This window comes from Talpa occidentalis, unplaced genomic scaffold, assembly GCF_014898055.3.
Source record: "Talpa occidentalis isolate TD23 unplaced genomic scaffold, MPIMG_talOcc4v2.1 talOcc4.8, whole genome shotgun sequence".
Lineage (NCBI taxonomy): Eukaryota > Metazoa > Chordata > Mammalia > Eulipotyphla > Talpidae > Talpa > Talpa occidentalis.
The window spans coordinates 20,182,393-20,201,498 of NW_023605194.1; the positions used below are offsets into that span (position 1 = coordinate 20,182,393).

At 36.9% G+C, this 19,106-nt stretch overlaps 1 protein-coding gene and 2 pseudogenes across 7 annotated transcripts in view; all 3 read right to left on the bottom strand.

Moving 5' to 3' along the window:
- Window positions 1–19,106, bottom strand: part of BTRC (beta-transducin repeat containing E3 ubiquitin protein ligase) — a 165,408-nt gene that overhangs the window by 132,224 nt on the left and 14,078 nt on the right. The gene's annotated exons all lie outside the window — the stretch shown is intronic.
- The window catches only part of LOC119234059 (probable global transcription activator SNF2L2), a 28,450-nt pseudogene continuing 11,979 nt past the window's right edge, over window positions 2,636–19,106 (bottom strand).
- On the bottom strand, window positions 16,993–17,119 carry LOC119234989 (U2 spliceosomal RNA; annotated as a pseudogene).

The following is a 19,106-nucleotide window of genomic DNA, read 5'->3' on the forward strand; positions in this document are numbered from 1 at the left end:
TAATAAACTGTTAAATCCAAATTTTAAAATATCAAGCTAAAACACTAAGTTGATTTGCAAGAAACTTAACTGCTAGTCAAAATAACTGCAAAACTCTTTTAAACAGGTAACAAAATACAGACACTGACTAATGTTATATTTATAATATCTAAATCTAAAATTACTAGGTGAGACAAGAAGCAATAAAATGTGGCTCATAATGAGGAAGTAAATCAGTCCACTGAAGCAGTTCCAAAAATGACAGAAATGATTAAATTAGCAGACTAAAAAACTTTAAAATAGTTTTCTAACATAAACACAGTGAAGGTAACTGTAGGATATAGCAAATAATGTATTTCTTACAGTATAACAAATTGTCTAAAAAGACAATTTCATGAGATTGGATTAACAGCAGATTAAATACTACATAAGAAAAAAATCAGGGAATGAGAAAAATAGCAATAAGCAAAATAAAGCACTAAGAGAAAAAGGCTAGGAAAAGTCTGAATACCACCAAACTGTCCACAGGAAATAATCAAGTGGTACAACATATTTATGCTAGGTGTCTTGCAAAGAGAATCAAGGGAGGACTTCCCTGGTGGTGCAGGGGTTAAAATCTCAGTGCTATCAACCTATCGCCAAGCACTGCGGCATGAGTTCAATCCCCAGCCAAGGAGTTAACCCACATATGGCACAGCAGACCTCTCCTGTCTTGCCCACCGTTCCTCTCAGCAGTGTATTTCAGTAGGTCTGCCTTTTCTGCTCTCCATTCTGTCTCTGGTGAATCCTCTCACCCTCCCATGACTCTGGCCTGTACCCCAGCTCTTGTATAAATAAATAAATAATTCTTAAAAAGTTTAAAAAAGGAAGAATGTATCAAACAATGTACAAAATGAACAACAATGTAAAAAATATATAAAGAAAAAGAAAAAATGGTGAGGATGTGGAGAAACCAAAAACTCATATATTGCGAGTGGGAATATAAAATAGTTTGGCCACTGTAAAAAACATTTGACAGTTACGCAAAAGTTAAAAAGAGTTATCCTCTTACCACTTCTAACAGTTCTACTCCTGTATATAGTCCCAGAAGAATTAAAAATAGATACTAAGATGAGTATATGTATACACATGTTCATAACAACATTATTCACAATAACCAAAAGGTAGAAACAGCCCTGATATTCACCAACAAATAAATTGTGGTATATACATACCATGGAATATTATTCAGCTATAGAAGTAAATGAAGTACCCGTGTAAGTTACAACATAGATGAATCTTCAAAACATACTAAGTGAAAGAAGTCAGTCATAAAAGGTCACATATGGTAGCCTCCCTGGTGGTGCAGCGGTTGAGCACTGTGTTGCAGGGCTGCCCGCAGCCTCTGCAGCACCGGTTTAATCCCCTGCCACCCGCTGCTGCTCCCCTCAGCAGTGTACTGTGGTCCTTCTGCCTGTTCTGCTCCCTGCTCTGGCTCTGGTGGGTTCTCTCACCCTCCCGCGCTTCTGGCTATACCCAGTGCTTGTATAAATAAATAAATAAATCTTTAAAAAAAAAAAAAAAAGGTCACATATGGTATGATTCTATTTACATGAAATATCCAAAATAGTTGAAAGCCAGGGCCTGGAGGGAAGGGGCAATGGAGAGAAATTACTAAATAGATAAAAGTGTTACTTGGAGTGATAAAAATGTTTTAAAACAAGACAGAGGTGATGACTGTACAAAATGTCACTAAATTTTTCACTTTAAAATTGTTAATTTTAGGATATGTGAATTTCACTTCAATGAATATTTTTATTTTTTTAAAGATTTATTTATACAAGAACCTGGGTACAGGCCAGATGCGCGGGAGGGTGAGAGGATGCAACAGAGACAGAGCGGGGAACAGAACAGGCAGACTGACCAAAATACACTGCTAAGGGGAGCAGTGGGCGAGACAAGAGAGGTCTGCCGCGCCATGTGAGACCCTCGCCGGCCGGCCGGGGTCAAACTGGTGCTGCAGGGGCTGCGGACAGCTTCACAGTGCTGCGCTCAACTGCCTGCGCCACCAGGGGAGGCCCTCAATAAATTTTTTTTTTTTTAAATTACTGGAATTTTATTTGCCTCAGGCTTATGACTGGCAACCAAAGACATTATGCAAAGAAAGCAAAGATTAAGTACACTTTAGGGATGAGAGGATACACATCGGTAACATAGGAGAGATCAGGTTGACGAAAGAAGCCATCCAGTACACTATATAGATTGCAATATTCAATAGTGTTTTCAACAAAAATTTTAAATCAAGAGCAAAAAAATTAAGCAATGTTTACAGTAGACATAAATCTTATACAATTTAAAAAGCATTTTTTTTCAGATCAGAGAGCATAAAATGGAAAAATGTATATGCAGGTGAAGTCTAACTACTGTACATTTTTCACCTATCAAAGTTGCTTATATGTACCACAGTGTAAAAAACAAACAATACTGAACAAATAAAAACCTTGAAAATTGCCTGATGAAAAATAAAATAACCAGTGGCTTTTAATGGCTTCTCCTGGTTATTAGTGCTACAAAAGACAAAAATCTTCTCATCTGAACAGGTGATAAAACCACGCACAATCAAACCATTACCAAATTAGACCCACCCTTAGAAATATACTATCCACCCATATATTTTCCTTCAAAAGCTTTTTTGTTTTAATCTTTGAATCTTTGAGGCCCATTTGGTCATAATATGTTACAAATATTTTGTGTGTGTGTGCCTTTTTTTTTACACCATGATATCATATGTTGTCTGGCACTATCCTAAAGCTAATTTATAGATGATGATGATGATGATATAGAAACAACCCAGGGCCCATGTCACAAGTGAACTCACTGGGTAGGTGAGAGGGGAGGGAGGAATTCAGTTCTACCAAGGAAAAAAGGTCCCATACTGATCACTCATCATCAGTTCCACTTGCTTCTAACTGTTCGTTTTCATCCTGCTCTTCATCACTGTCGAAGTCACTCACGACAGGTTTGGCTTTTCCTTGATTTGGCCTTTTCTTGCCTTTTCCTTTGTCCTGGCCTTTCTCATCTTTTTTATTGAGCTTGATTTTTACTTTAACAGATTTTGCCTCTGATTCCTCCTCCTCCTCCTCCTCCTCTTCATTGCTTTCACCCTCACTCTCTTCCTCTTTGGCAATTTTCTGCCGAGCACTCTTAAACACTGACTGTAAGACGATGGAGTCTTCATAGATCTGGGATCCCTCCAAGTTGAATGTCTGTGCATTATGACAGAGAAGCATGACATCTTTCTCCAGGTCACCCAGGCTCCGGTACTTATGATTACGAATTCTTTCCTTTATTTTTTTGAAATCCACCAGCTTCCCAATTAATTCATAATATTCTGGTAATTCTTTCCTTGAAGGTAATTGAATGAAGACTTCACTGAGCTGTCGCCCTGAACTGTTTCCTTCTATTTCCAACTGAGAATTACTGGGCACCTTCTCCACATTACACCTGTGTTTGTAGTTTAACACGGTTATCGATGATGGCGTTCATCTGCTTTGTCAGTTTGGGGGGATTTGGTGATAGTTTCTCCACAGGGGGGCGGCCTCTTCTCTTCTTAGCCTTTTCTACATCTTCTTTCGCAGGATCTTTATCCACATTTCTTCGTCTTTTTCACTTCTTCAGCCATACTTCTTCCATTTCTTCCAAATTGCCGTCTTCGATGGCCTGTAGTCCTCGACAGCCCGCAGAGTCTCAATAAATATTTTTAAATGTATACTGTACTCCATTAAAACAAAATGTATCTAACAAGCCAAAAGAATAGATGAAAGCTAAAAATAATCCAAAACGGGAGGAAAAGGTAAAAAATACAGTTGGGACAAACAGAAATAAATAGCAAAATGGTAAATTTAAAGGTAATGATTCTAATAGCTACATTAAATGTAAATGGTCTAAACCTGTATTTTTCAATAGTCAAATGTGGCTACTGAGTATGTGAATGGGAGGTAGTGCTAATTGATATGTGCCATAACTGTAAGACTTCACATGCACACACAAAAAAGAAGAAAATAAAAAAAATCTCATTAAAAATTTTATATTGGTTGCATCTTAGAATGATAATACTTAAAATATACTGGGCAAAATAAAAAGCATTATGAAAATTTCAACAGCTTCTTTTCACTCTTTTGATATGGCTATAAGACAAATTTTAAATTACACACTTGGTTAGCATCTGTCACTGACATATTCCAACCAGCCATTGCAAATCCAGACACTGAAAAACAGATTGTTAGACTGAATTAAAACCAAAATACAACTATATATTAATACATATGGATGTTAAAAGCTTGAAAAAGCTATCATAAAAGGTCATCATAAAAATGCTGAAAAGGCTAGAAAACATCAAATACTTCTTATCAAGAAATAGAGGTCAACTTATCAAAAATTTAAAAGTGTATGTACTGAAAACAAAATTTCAAAATATAACAAGTAAAATACACTGAACTAAAGGGAGAAGAGAGGGCTATATTAAACCAGAGGGAGAAAAACAAATACCAGATGATTTTACTCACGTGGAATATAAAGAAACAAAGGAAGTGGCAAAACTAAACCAAAACAAAGCCTAGAAATATCACTGCACTGTTGAAGCTACCAGAGGCAGAGGATGAGGGTAAAACAAAGGGGGTAGGGAGCCAATGGTATGGTAAAGGGATATGAGCGCTCTGGTGGTGGGTGTGGTGTAGTGATGTACATCTGAGGAGGTATGAAACTATTCCCTGAACCATACAGAGTGCTATAAACCAATGTTATCTTAATAAGAAAAAGTCAAAACATTTTTAATTAAGATAAAATCAAGATCTAAGTAAATAAAAAGTGGTGGAAGAATTTTTTTAAAAGATTTATTTATTTATGCATACAAGAACAGGGGTACAGCCAGAGGTGAGAGGATTCACCAGAGACAAGAGTAGGGAGCAAAACAGGCAGATCTACTGAAATCCACTGCTGAGGGGAGCAGTGGGCGAGATAGAAGAGGTCTGCTGTGCCACGTGAGTTAGCTCCCTGGCTGGCTGGGATAGAACTCGTGCTACAGTGGCTGTCCCTGCCCACAGCATCATAGTGCTGTGACTAAACCCCTTGTGCCATCAGGGACGCACAAGGAAGGAAAATTTTTTAATAAAGGGAAAATACACAAATCTACAGTCACAGCTGAAATTTTAACATCTTTCCCACCGAGCCACTTGATACAATGAGGAAAAAAGAATTGACTAGCACAATTAATGAACTTGACCCAATGGCTTATGTAAAACACTGTACCCAACAACTACAGCTTGCTACATTTACCAAAACAGAGCTTAAGATGGGTCATGAAGCAAGTATCAACAAATATCAAAGGACTGAACTTTACAGAGAATGTTGTTAACTAGCTCTAAATCAGCATCAAAAAGATAACTCGCCTCCCTGGTGACACAGCGGTTGAGCGCTGGGTTGCGAAGCTGCAGGCAGCCTCTGCAGCGCCGGTTCAATCCCCGGCTGCTCCCTGGCTGCCGGGCGAGGGTCCCACACGGCGCACAGACCTCTCCTGCCGCCCGCTGCTCCCCTCAGCAGTGTACTTTGGTCCTTCTGCCTGCTCTGCTCCCTGCTCTGGTGAATTCTCTCACCCTCCCGTGCTTCTGACTGTACCCAGTGCTTGTATAAATAAAAATAAATAAATCTTAAAAAAAAAAATAAAAAGATAACTAGAAGGGTTCTGGTTCCAGTTAAGAGAATCAGTATTCTGTTGTCTGTCACTGCAGCTACTAAAAATGGTCAGAATGTACAGCTATTTGAAGACTCTGAAAAGTATAAACAGCAGTAGGTAGACTGGGAAAGACTTCAACACAGCACTCAATCAACAATGAATTTACCTTTTATAAATTTCTCCCACAGCCACCAGCCTAGACTGCAGCCTGAAATCCAAAAGAAGGCATCAGTATAATCAAAAAGAGATCCAGGAGAAACCCTCTAGCTCTAATCCAAGGAGTATAGGAGGAGTATACTAATACTCAGAAACCATTGGGGAAATCTCCCATTTTCCTTTCTTTAAAATTCTCTCTGTCCTCTCCAAGCAATCTTATAATGACAATCAGAGTAGAAGCAAGGGCACATGCAAGCCTAAAACTCTGAAGTACAGAAACTCTCTGTGATCAAAGGAGCTGTTTTTTATTCTCCTTTCTTCTATCATTTAGCCCCAGACAGAAAAACACATTCAGATAGATCAGGCTAAAATTAGCCCCAGTTTTCTGGCTCCTGGTGGACTGAAAAAGAGAGTTCCAGGTAAGTAGAGAGCACCGTGAGGGAGGATCTTAAAAAAGGAAACCCATAAAGCGGTTTATAAAATTCGGTGCTCCCTAGGAAGCTGTACATCTGTGCATATAACTAAAACCATAGCCACAGACATCGAGAATTGAAGTACAAGATAGACTACCATCTTAGGCCCTAGGCTGGCCGCTGAGTGGTACCTACATGCAACAGATTTCAAAAGCACTGCAAAAGTTAAAAACAAAACACACACTGAAACAACGACCCCTATAGAAGGGATGCTCTTATTTTGTCTTTTTCTTTAAAGGGAAGATGGCAGCACCCACTCGTCCCAACATCATGGATGACTGAGGAAGAAGAGACAATATCGCTATAACAACAATAACTGCAAAATATAAGAATGTTACAATAAAATTAGTTAACATACAAAAAATAGTAGCAAATACAACTCAGCAACCTATGAAAAGGAGTATATATGATAACCAAGTGGGATCTATCCCAGGAATGCAAGGGTGGCTGCCTTGAGTCCAAAAGGAATCCAGTGACTGGCTCTATGTCACTGTTGTATTGCAACAGAGTAATCGAAAGAGGGCAGGTTCCATGTTTCCCTTTGCCTTCTAATAAAGGGTGGAGCTGAGTGGTGAGGGGAAGCTTAAAAGTACTTGGGAAAGACTTGAAGAGAAGACTTGGGGAAGCATGTGGAGCGGAGAGACATGTGAGGAAGCCATGAAGCAAGCCAAGAAGCAAGCTTCTTGAACTTGCAGTAGAGACCTGGGGGACATGGATGGAGACTCTTGAAAGAGATGTGGGTGAGAGACCCGCGGGGAGGCTGACAATGGCAGCTTTTATTTTGACTTGTACTTTGATTTTGCTCTTTTCCTTCCAGATTGCCTGGGCCCTATTGCCCCTCTCCTATGGTTCCTTGCCACAAAGTGCCTTAGACTTGTGGCAAGCTGTCAGGTCTCAGTAGTCCTGCTTTGAGACAAACCTTTTTGGCTGGACATTTACCCACAAGGGGATGGGTAACTTTGGGTGTTTCACTGGGAAACCATATGCACTTATTCTTTCCCTATTGCATACAAATTCTATTAAAGTTGTTTTCTATTGACCGTCTCATACAGTAAGTGTTTGTTTTTTCTTTATGTAGTGGATAGCAGAAACTACTTAGAGAGTGCAAATTTGGGGTGCCAAGGTACCCTCATTCTGCCCACAGTAATATCTAACTGCACATCGTCCCCTTTAGTTCCACGAACAACCTCTATACCCTTGAAATAGTTGCCCCTTCCTGCTTAAAGGGGGAATGTGACCATCTGTTACTTAAAGTCAAAAGACTTGATGAAACTACACTTACTCCAACAATGCCATCAAGGCTTGGAAAAATATTTTTAATTTAAGTTAAACTGGATTAACTTTATGAGAAGTAAATTAAGTCCCTGCCTTTAAACAGATTATAGCCTAGTAGAAAATTAGATTCAAAAATTTGTCCACCATATATTAACATTTATAAACATTGGGAAACACTAGATAAATTAGAATTAAAATATAAAATATTACAAGTTTGATGTCATTATTGTTAGACCATATAAACTCATATCATTCTTATAATCTCTGAATAATTAGCTCTCTATTGTACACATATAGAATTGTTCAAGATATCCCTGGGAAAATAAAATGAATTATGACAACTGAAAAAGGTATGATGCTAATTTAGGAGTTAAGACCTCAGGTTATGGGGCAGATTTATCCTCAAATCAATGTAATACCTTAGGTAGTTCACTTAATTTCTAGTGCTTCAATTACATTTGTAAGCTAGAGTAAATTAAAATATTTCTAACAGTACTTTGCCATTATAAAAGTCCATAATTCTGTGATTTAAGTCCATGTACAACAATTCTAATGTGAATTTTTTCTATAGGAATTATTAAATTTTACCACAAAACCTAAATTTCACCATAAAGGGATGGGAATTCTTTTAAACAAGAAGGCCACAGGAGGGAAGAAAGCTACTCCAGATACTAATTTAAAACTGTTAAAATTCAAACTTGGTTGCTTTCTAAAATAAATTTTATTCATTATAATTTATTAAGTATGTAATCAGTCAAATATAACACTCTGATAAACTAGAATTTTGAACAAACAAATGCTTTAAAATTCTAATAACTATGCATAAGCAGTAAATTATTCTTACTTGAATTTCTACTGCTGTGTAGCGCAGGGTTACTAAGTACATAATTACATAAGAGAGTCACCCAACTTCCAAAGGAGCCATTCCAGTGAATTGTGTAAATAATATGCTTTAAAAAAAACATAACCTCCTCACATATGAATTTAGATGTACCAGATATGGTGTAGCTGTGTACCTGTGAGACTAGAACACAGTCTTAAAAAGGGCTGCCTAATTATGAATTTACCAGAGAGACTGGAATGACCCAAAGCAAATTAATACAGACTTTCCCTCTGTAACTTTCTGTAAAAATATTTTCACTATTCTGCTTCAGTACAGAAAACAAAAGATCTTAAAAGTCACTGGCTTGAGATAAGAACTCCGGGTACAAGACAAAGACCAAGTATTTCTAGCCTTGATAATCTGTTTTTCTTAATTGCCAAATAATTGTTTTGTCTTTCATTTGCATTAACATATCCTAAATATTTGAACTATGCCTGATTTTACTTTAAGGTTGATGAATTTGGACTAAGAATAATTTTCTTTTTTTTTTTTAAATCACATAGCATATTCAACATTAGCAGGCAGCAGGTTTTATAATAAAACCTAGTTGCCACATGTGTTCTGTACCAAAAAAAGTCTTTTTTTTTTTTTTGGTGGGACCCTTCCTGGTGGCCGGGGAACGAACCGGTGCTGTAAAGGCTGTGGGCAGCCTCGCAGCCCAGCGCTCAACTGCTGCACCATCAGGGGAGGCCCCCAAAAAGTCATTTTTAATACCCATCTACGGGAAATAAAGCAATTTAGTAAACAAATTTATGCACAAAGCCAGGTGGTGTCTTTATTCCCCCAATAACAGAACAAAAAGCAGGGATGTTGACTTACATTTTCTTTGCTATATTAAAAATCACCTTATGCTAAGTAAAGAGATCCTATATATGCTCACTTACTAGGTGAGAGTAAAACTGCAATTATCTCAGATTAGTTTTTACAAACTCAATCTCTTAAATCTGTACTTAAAGACCCTTCAAATCATGCCAAAAAGAAATTATTAGGGAACACTGGAATTTTGCTGTGTTAAATTCTAAGCAAATCCCATTGCAACAAGCTCTAAGGGACTGCCCAAATTCCTTTATTGTCCTAGAATTTATTGCATTAAATATTATTTGAAATAAATAGACCACCAGTTGAGACCTGGGATCATGGGGTTATGCAACAACTTTTGATGATGTAGGGTTGGCCTATACACAAATTTCAAATGGCTACAGTGCTCATTGGGAAGATTAGGCTTTATATATTTCTGAGGCAGGGAGGAGATGAGGGAAAGAAAAGGGAGGCAAGGACAAAAAGAGGGAAAAAAGAAACCTTGGTTGTAACTAGAAGAGTAAATAGAAGTTTAAGCAGTATTTTATTTTATTTTTTAAAAGATTTATTTATTTATACAAGCACTGGGTACAGTCAGAAGCGTGGGAGGGCAAGAGGATTCACTAGAGCCAGAGCAGGGAGCAGAACAGGCAGACGGACGAAGTACACTGCTGAGGGGAGCAGAGGGCAGCAGGAGAGGTCTGCACACCATGTGAGACCCTGGCCCGGTGGCCAGGGATCGAACCGGCGCTGCTGAGGCTGCGTGCAGCTTTGCAGCCCAGCACTCAACCGCCGCGCCACCCGGGAGGCCCCTAAGCAGTATTTTATTTTGATGAAAAGCATTGCAATGCTTTTTTTCCAGTATGGATTTACATGTTTGTTCATAACAGTTGCTATGACTCAACAGAGGCAAGTGTCATGTTAATTATCCACCTATGAAGGCAGGCTGGCTGCAATACAAGCAATCAGAGTTCTTGCCCCTAGCTTCCCAGCCAAAAAGACCAAAAGAAGACACTAAAATCCTGATTGGGAAGTCAGGGAAAAGACATAAGCCTTCATACTAGATTTCTGGACCATCCCCCTTTGTACAGATGTGCTGCACTAACAATGAGTTCAAAAGGGAGCTATCTGGAGCTGCCTTCTTAACGGGAGGGAAACTGCTCATGAAAGGATCCCCTGATATCAAACAGTATTTCAAGGACTGCAAACCAAGTATCCCAGCCCTCTTGGGTACTCCTTAATTTAACTTTTGTGTAGGAGTAGAGAAAAGAAAATTACTTGCTCATTAGAAAAAGAATAAATGCCTATATAAATAAATGGAACCATATTACATCTGACTTCCTAGGAAACACAAACCAACAGAGGAGAAACTCGTTTTCAGTGGTGTGTTTACTTCACTATTTGCAAATAGCTGGCTGATTGGCAGCTACAATATATGAAATAAATAACCATTTCAAAAATCAAGTGTCATGTTCCCTGGTAAGTAACAAAGATGAACATTATCCACCCTCCCAGTCCAGTCTATGGAATTTAGCAAGAGAGTAAGTTTATTGGCTATTTGTGTGATGTGTTTTGAGGACATTTTCTGTGATGGGGTGGTTATTATTTAGGTTAAATAAGAAATTTTTTCTCCTTTCTCTTAGGACATCAAGTATTAAGAGTTACATATTCACAAGAAGGATCCAAAATGAGTGTTTCTGAAGCAAGTGAAATGTGACAAGAAGTTGTAAGATGAGAAGTGATGAGTATACCTAATATTTCTTTTTCTTCCAGGAAAATAAAGTACCTAACCTTACAATCCAATTTATTACAAGCCAAGATGCAAACTAATAAATCTCAAATATACAGCCTAGTGCTACTGCCCACTTTTTTTTGACACCAACCTGAATATCAATGCATCAGATTTTATGTAAAACACAAATTCACAAACTAGTCTTTAAAATTTCTGTTCTGAAAGAGAAAATTTCTGAAGGAGAAAGGGAAGTTTAAATCCATGCACTGTTACATTCCAGAGGAGGTACAATAGCTAAGAACAATGGGATAGAGGCATGTATGGTCAGCTTTCATTTTCAAATTCTGTTGCAAAATATTAGCTTACTTGTTAATGGAAGCTTTGAAGAGTTTGCTGGGTATCTGAACCATTTAATAGCCTAATTATATGACCTAAGTCACATGAATCATATAGGACCTAAAATATTAAGTAACAGCAGAAAGGGATGTGTATTTTATGAATCCTTCAAAAAACAAAAACAAAAACCTAGTTCTCGCCTCACTTCCTTAATCTTTTTCTGCTTTTTAAAAAGATGTGTCTTCCCCATGCCTACATGAAAGGATAGATTTCGGTTTGTAAGGCAAACCCAGGAAATATTCAAAATGAAGAACCTATTTATGAAAACCAACTTATATTTCTAACAAATCAATGGCAACATTTGGACTTTGAATGAAAACATTCAATTAATTATGTTAAAACACTGTTCTTGGGTGAATCAATATTATCTCACAACTTATTTACATTCACCCCACAGCTTTCAACTACAACATAAGAATATCTAATATAAAAACCTCTACTAAAGGAAAAGGGGTAATGGCATCAGTGTACTCATACTTAGGTAGTGTTCACCTATTTGCAATTAATTGTAGACAAATATATGAAAATTATGATACCACAATTTCAGATAAACTCTCAGTTTTATAGCATGTGTTCAGTCTTGCAGAATTCCTTTTTCTTCCACCTCATTTATAATATAAACTGCTCTTAAAACACTTTAATACATCGTTACAGTACCCACCAAGCAGCAGATCAATACTCTAATACAGAGATGCTGATTCCATTAACACAAAAACCTGTGCAAGCAGCCAAATGCTGAACAAAGAGCACAGCTTTCACCGGGTTTATTCTTAACATGTCTCCACAAGACTGAGATGAAATATTTTGCTATGGTGGGCAAGCAGAAGTTGAGTAAGAAATAATGGCGTTTAAAATAACAATTAAGAAGATTTAATTAGAGAGAAAGTTTGAAAGATAAAGTTAAAATAAATTTCTTCATACCTATAGGAAATTTATCATTTATCATCAGATCCGTTCATCTGTAATCATAATGTTGCACTTGATGCTTCACAAACTGTCATGTCATTAAATGTTTATGCTGCAGTTCAACACTTAAGACTAAAATGATCAAGAAAAAGGTTATGAAAAAGAATGAAAATAGAGCATTGGGTGAGAAAAGGGGAGAGGAGGAAAAGGAAACCATTCTACTGTTCTCATTTTAAAGCTATTTTCAATGGCATCTTGTAACTTTTTTTTTCTAAATTTGCTACCAAAAATATTCACAACTTTTCATATAGTTATTACATTTATCTTTCCTTTATACTATCATTACAATCTGAGGCAATAAAACTGAGTTGAAATATAACTAGAAAGAATGGAGATCTGCCTATATGCAGTGGTACTAGCAACTTGTGGCACCAAAGGGATTTAACTTTGTCTAAAACCAATTCTCCCTGCCTTTTCTTACACTATTTGTTTTCAATGGACTAAAGCTGCAATACATCCTTTCTAGACCAGCTTTAATCATTTTCACAACTATGGTTGCTATGACAACAGGATGCAGCTTATCTGTGTTTTCATTTTCTCCATTTGAGTTGCCATAACAACACAATGATTCTGCCTTTCTCCAATATGTAACAACTTTTTTTTTAGGATTATATTTTTAAGGACACTGGATTTCCCTATGATGAAAATAAATAATAGAGAAAAATAGAATTTGTGTAAGAAATTTATTTAAATAACATAACATCCAATTTTAAAATATTTTGAAAGAAGAGTTACTTTGACAGGCACTTTCATCACACAAAAACAAACAACATTTAAAATAAAAACCCTGATACTACTGAAATCTAAAGACTGAGGATAGTGAGTAGTGACTGATTTTTGTGCAGACTTCCCCAAGCACAAGATAGCAATCCTATCATGATTAGGAGCTGTGGGAAAGTGTCTGTTAATAATACCTGTCCTGGGCCTCCACAGTGGTGCAGCGGGTTGCGCTGGGTTGCGAAGCTGCCCGCAGCCCCTGCAGCGCTGGTTCGATCCCCGGCTGCTCCCCGGCCACCAGAGGAGGGTCCCACATGGCGCGCAGACCTCTCCTGCCGCCCGCTGCTTCCCTCAGCAGTGTACTTCGGTCCTTCTGCCTGTTCTGCTCCCCGTTCTGGCTCTGGTGAATTCTCTCACCCTCCCGCACTTATGAATGTACCCAGTGCTTATATAAATAAATAAATAAATCTTTCAAAAAGTAATAATAATAATAATACCTGTCCTAAGTACAGCAGTCAAGAATGAAGACAGTTTTATACCACATACTTTGGTGTGGTAATCCAACATTATTTGTTAGGAATACCACAACTCAGAGTAGTGGGTGTTATACTAGGTAAATTCCATTTTACAATCTTTACCTTTACAAATCTAGGTTTCTAAAGGTAGTAGAATTATTCAAAAGTTCATACAGTTCAAATTATTTTATAAGGTAAATTGAGTATTTCTATAAGTTCACATTTTAAAAATGTCAAAAGAAATTGTATGGGGAATATAAAAATAAAATTTATTATAAAAAAAAATGTCAAAAGAAAACATTTTTCCAAATAAGCACAATAAAATTTTAAATTCTTTGGCTACTGGATCACCATGTCCATTTATGGACTATCAGTAGGTTTATCCTGGGAAAAGCAAGTATTTTTTAAAAACTCTCACTTTTACAAACCCTTTGTTCCTGTATTTTCTGGACCAGGACTTTATATGCTGTAAATTATATATAGTCAGTCCTGCTAACCACAGAAATGGAACTCTTAACGCCACTTAATAGAGTTTTCTCCATATTGCATCTTAAAATAGATTAATATATGATGTCAAAATAAACGGAATTACAATGGTTTTAAAAACATAGAACATTATATATGCAAAGAAAATCTTAATAGCTTAAATCTAAATTGAGATCTTTTAGTCCTTTAACCATTGACAAAAATACATTAAAAACTTCTCCCATAGTATAAATACCCATAATATATACATATATATACACACACACACTTACTGCTTACAAACAAAATATGGAAATGTTACTATTTTAGAATATATGCAAATGTTACTAAATTCCCCGAGTTCCCTACAGGCATATAAAATGTTATTTATTATAGTATTGTAGTATCTTTACAGGATAGAACTAATTTTTACATATTAATGTAAATGAGACACACTTTAATTTTAATCACAGCTGAGATAGAACAAATTTTACAGCTTGCAATGAACTGAAAAATATTGAACTAAACCTGAGAACCAACAGAAAACTTAGGGTCATTAACTGGGTGAACATTTTCTTTTTTTTTTTTTAAGATTTATTTATTTATGCATACAAGAACTGGGGTACAGGCCAGAGGTATGGCTGGTGAGAGGATTCACCAGAGACATAATGGGGAACAGAACAGGCAGATCTACTGAAATACACTGCTGAGGGGAGCAGCGGGTGTCAGGCGAGGTCTGCTGCGCCATGTGGGTTGCTCCCTGGCCAGCCGGGGGATTGAACTCATGCTGCAGCGGCTGCAGACTCCTTCACAGGTTGCATCTTAATCCTTGCGCCACCAGGGAGGCCCTGCGTGAACATTTTCTTAAACTCTTTTTAAGAAAAAAAATCCTCTACTATCCCAAACTCTGAAATAACAATTTAACAATTTGTATTTTAATCACTTTTTAAAAAGGACTATAGAGGAGAGCATCTGTAAATATTAGAAGCAAAAATAATGGCTGGAACAAAATCTTTAGAATCCTTTCCACACAGGAAACTGAAGAAATCTAAGACAATGATAATGAAAATCAAGCTGCTGGAGCAAAAGGGAGGTTACACTACTTCAGAGGAGAGGTTAAGTAAGAGAGAATAGCAGTACAGATGTTGTTGAAAAGAGAGGCTATCACAAAACAGATTCCAATCCTAAGCAATCTGGCTAGATCCTCACATGAATATCAAACCAACAAACTTGGTTAAAATCATACATAAAAGTCCATTTCTCTCCAACTCTGCTTTTGTCTTTCCTATAGTTTGTTGGATGCTGGGAATCCTCAAGAAAATCCTTTTTTGTAAGGCTTAAATTCCCCCAAATAAATACTACTTTGCAATGATTTCTAAATTAGCTGAAGTCAGTAGGTCCTAGCCTATAAAGAAAGATGATGAAATTTTATTATAGTACAACGTGAATTTAGGTGCTAATGCTATTGTTATCATGTGGGTCTAGAGACTGGGTTTTTGTGATGCACTGTTGCAGGATTGATTATTTGAGCATGTGTGGCCTAGCATTCTTGGTAACACTGTGACTCTACCAGAATACTCCTTAAAGGAGAGCCTCTGGTCTAATTCCAGGGCAATCGAGCAGACATGCATTTAGATCTGAGCTACTGCTGCTACACCTGCTAGAACTCACTGATGGAATTGTTAGAACTGCCCTGATCTGACATGCCTAGCCATGTATTCTACAGGGACTTGAAGGTTACTAGGACAAGCCCCTACTACTCTTCTCAAGAATGTTAAACCCTATCTAGAGTGGTAAGAATTTCAACCCTCACTCTCTTGGTTAAGGCCTCCCTTATTTTTCTTCTATTCATAAGGCAAGTGATGATTTGCTTTTGTTTTACTCATAGCTAGTGAGTCTATGATCTCTGTATATTTTGTGTAGAGAAGTGGGAGAAGAACTTGCTTTTAGATTAATCTTTGATACTAGATAACTGAGCATTTTAAACGGACAAAAACTATACCTCAGTACCCCGAACAGAAAAGCAAGGTGAAATCCACAAGCCAGGACAGTTGCATGCTGCAGAAAAAGGATATTTATTTCCAGTGGTTTTTGAGGGGTAAGAAAACATATAAGAGATCTAAACATATTCCCATACTTCAACATACAATATAGTGACTTATAAAGATTCATTCCATCAGTCATTAGAAATTGGATTTGGGAAGATACCATTTTTAATCATTTTTCCAGAGTGAAAGAATACATTAGCATAAAATTAGCAGAGTCCTCTACTTTAGAAAGAGATTTTTAATGTGCCTTTAATCACAGATTTCCACCTCTTGCCTTACAAAAATATTAAGAGGCAAGCTGATCCTTTAAGGCACAGGGGGATAAATCAGACTTTTATTCAATTAAGATAGTTAAGAAATAAACCTTTTTCTCATTTGTATTATATAGATTGACACTGGTTCCCTCATTTGATCTGCTATTAGTCAAATGTTACTTATGAATCAATTGTTCCAAAGGAATATTGGGAATTCCATAACACAAACAGGTCGGCAGTGGTATCCCACCTCATTTGTTCTCTTTTAATTTATTGCAAAAAAAAAAAAGAGGTAGTGTGCCCAGGATTTAAGAACTTAATCTTCTCTGGTTCCTTGTATAAGCTCTTTAAAAAATCACTTTGAGAGATTAAAAACAGTATTAAATTAATCATTTATTAATAAGTGAATAAGAAACAGTATTAAAACAAGTATTTGAAATGTGAATTTACATATATACTGTTTATATATATATATATATATATACACACAAAGTATGCATAATATAGACACCTTGCCCTGAGTGCATATGCTATGCCTTGACATAGTAGCTAATAATAGTGCCCTCCAATTTCAAAATCTTCTGTCTTGCCCTTACTTTGTCTCCTTACTTTCTAACCCTATCTAAACACTCATTTTTAACTATAATATAGTGCATTTCTCAATAAAAAAAGAGAATCTCTTCTTTGATCTTTTCCAGTATTAAATATCACTCTTCCTACACTTGATCTGAGCCAAAAGGCCGAGAAGCGATAGATAATCACTCTTTCTAGTTCCTGATTACATTTTCACATCAATGGAAAAACAAGATCTCACTCTCTCCTATTGCTTAATGTAATAAAATAGGGCTATTTGTCCAAATTCATCAATCCATGAATCTTTGAAAAAAAGCTATCAGTCAAATCCTAGTCTTCCCAAAATTTGGTGAATGATTGTACTACCAACCTCAAAAATATACGCTTAAAAAAAACCCACAAAACTTACTAATGAAGACTATAATTTAATACTACTCATAAGAAATTATAGCTCTACTGACTGGCAAGTAATTTGCAAAGGCAGATCAGTTTAGCTGCATAAAATAAATATCCACCTGCACGTACTAGCACTAATCAGGGCGTGAAATTAAACTTTTTATTCAGAAGGAAGTAAGTGCTTCAAGGCTGTGATTTAGTCTGGGAAGCAAATATTAAGGTCATCCTTTTCTCTCTGATGTTTATAGTATTTCACATGGTGGGAAGAAGGGAAGTGGGTAGACTGATCAAATTCTGTAGAAGTAAGAATAACTCTTTAATGTAACAAATGAGCCATTTAGTTTTACTAATTGCACAGACTAAACAGAATCCAGTTAGGCCTCCCTGGTGGCACAGGGGTTAAAGTTTCAGCACTATCAAGCTATTGCCAGAGTTCAATCCCCGGCTGGGGAGTTAACCCAAATGGTGCAGCAGATCTCTCCTGTCTGGCCCACTCCTCCCCTCAGCAGTGTCTTTCAGTAGATCTGCCTGTTCTGCTTCCTACTCTGTCTTTGGTGAATCCTCTCACTCCCATACCTCTGGCCTGTACCCCAGTTCTTGTATGCATAAATAAGTAAAAATAAATCTTTTGAAAAATAATAAACAAAAAGAACCCAGTTGCTGAAATGTATGAACACTGAAGACCTAAAATCACCACACTATGGACATCTAACTCAGTCAAAACTAAGGGGTCGGTGTTTCACTAAGTAAAGAAAATTTAACAAGTATAAATGTACAATGTTTTAAAATAGCTTAGGGTCTCCCTGGTGGCGCAGGCGGTTGAGTGCCGCACTCTGAGGCTGTCCACAGCCTCTGCAGCGTGGGTTTGATCCCGGCGGGTTGGCGAGAATCCCACATGATGAAGCAGACCTCTCCTGTCTCACCGGATGCTCCCCTCAGCGGTATATTTTGTCAGTCTGCCTGTTCTGTTCCCTGCTCTGTCTCTGGTGAATCCTCTCACCCTCCCGTGCATCTGGCCTATACCCCCAGTTCTTGTATAAATAAATAAATAAATCTTTAAAAAATAAATAAAAATAAAATAGCTTATAGACATTTTAATTACAACATCGTAAATTTTGGATTAGCGGTTAATGAGATTTTATTCTGTAATTTAGCCAACTGCCTCAATTTTCCCAACATTTATCAAAATCAACTAATACAAGCTTCAATCCACTATACTCTATCCACATTACACTTGTGTCTACCAGAAAAAGCAAACAAAACCAAGAGCAAAATATTGGCTATAAAGATCTACAGAAGCCATGGCAGTTTTCAAAGTTTGTTCCCAGAACTACTATCATCACCAAGAAACTAGTTAGAAACACAAATTTTCAGGTTCCACCCTCTTCTGCTAAATGGAAAGCACAAGCCTCCAGGAAACTCTGATAGTTTTTACTGCCACAGCAATGAACAACTAAGCCAAATTCTTCAAGCAGCTTTGGCAGTGTTTTCTGCTAAAGATAGAAATTATAAAGTAATGAACTATTTTTTATATATATGTAATAAAATGTTATCACTGCTAAATTTCTTGTTGGGCTGTTTCATTGTAATTATGAAAGACAATGCTCTTAGGAAATACATGCTAAAGTAGAGGTGAAATATCATGGTATCTACATTTCATGATTTAGAAGGAAAAGTATAACCACATAGAGAGAAAAATTCAAATACAGCAAAATGCTAACAATTGGTAAATCTAGGTGAGATAAGTAATTATTATGCTTTCCTCACTCT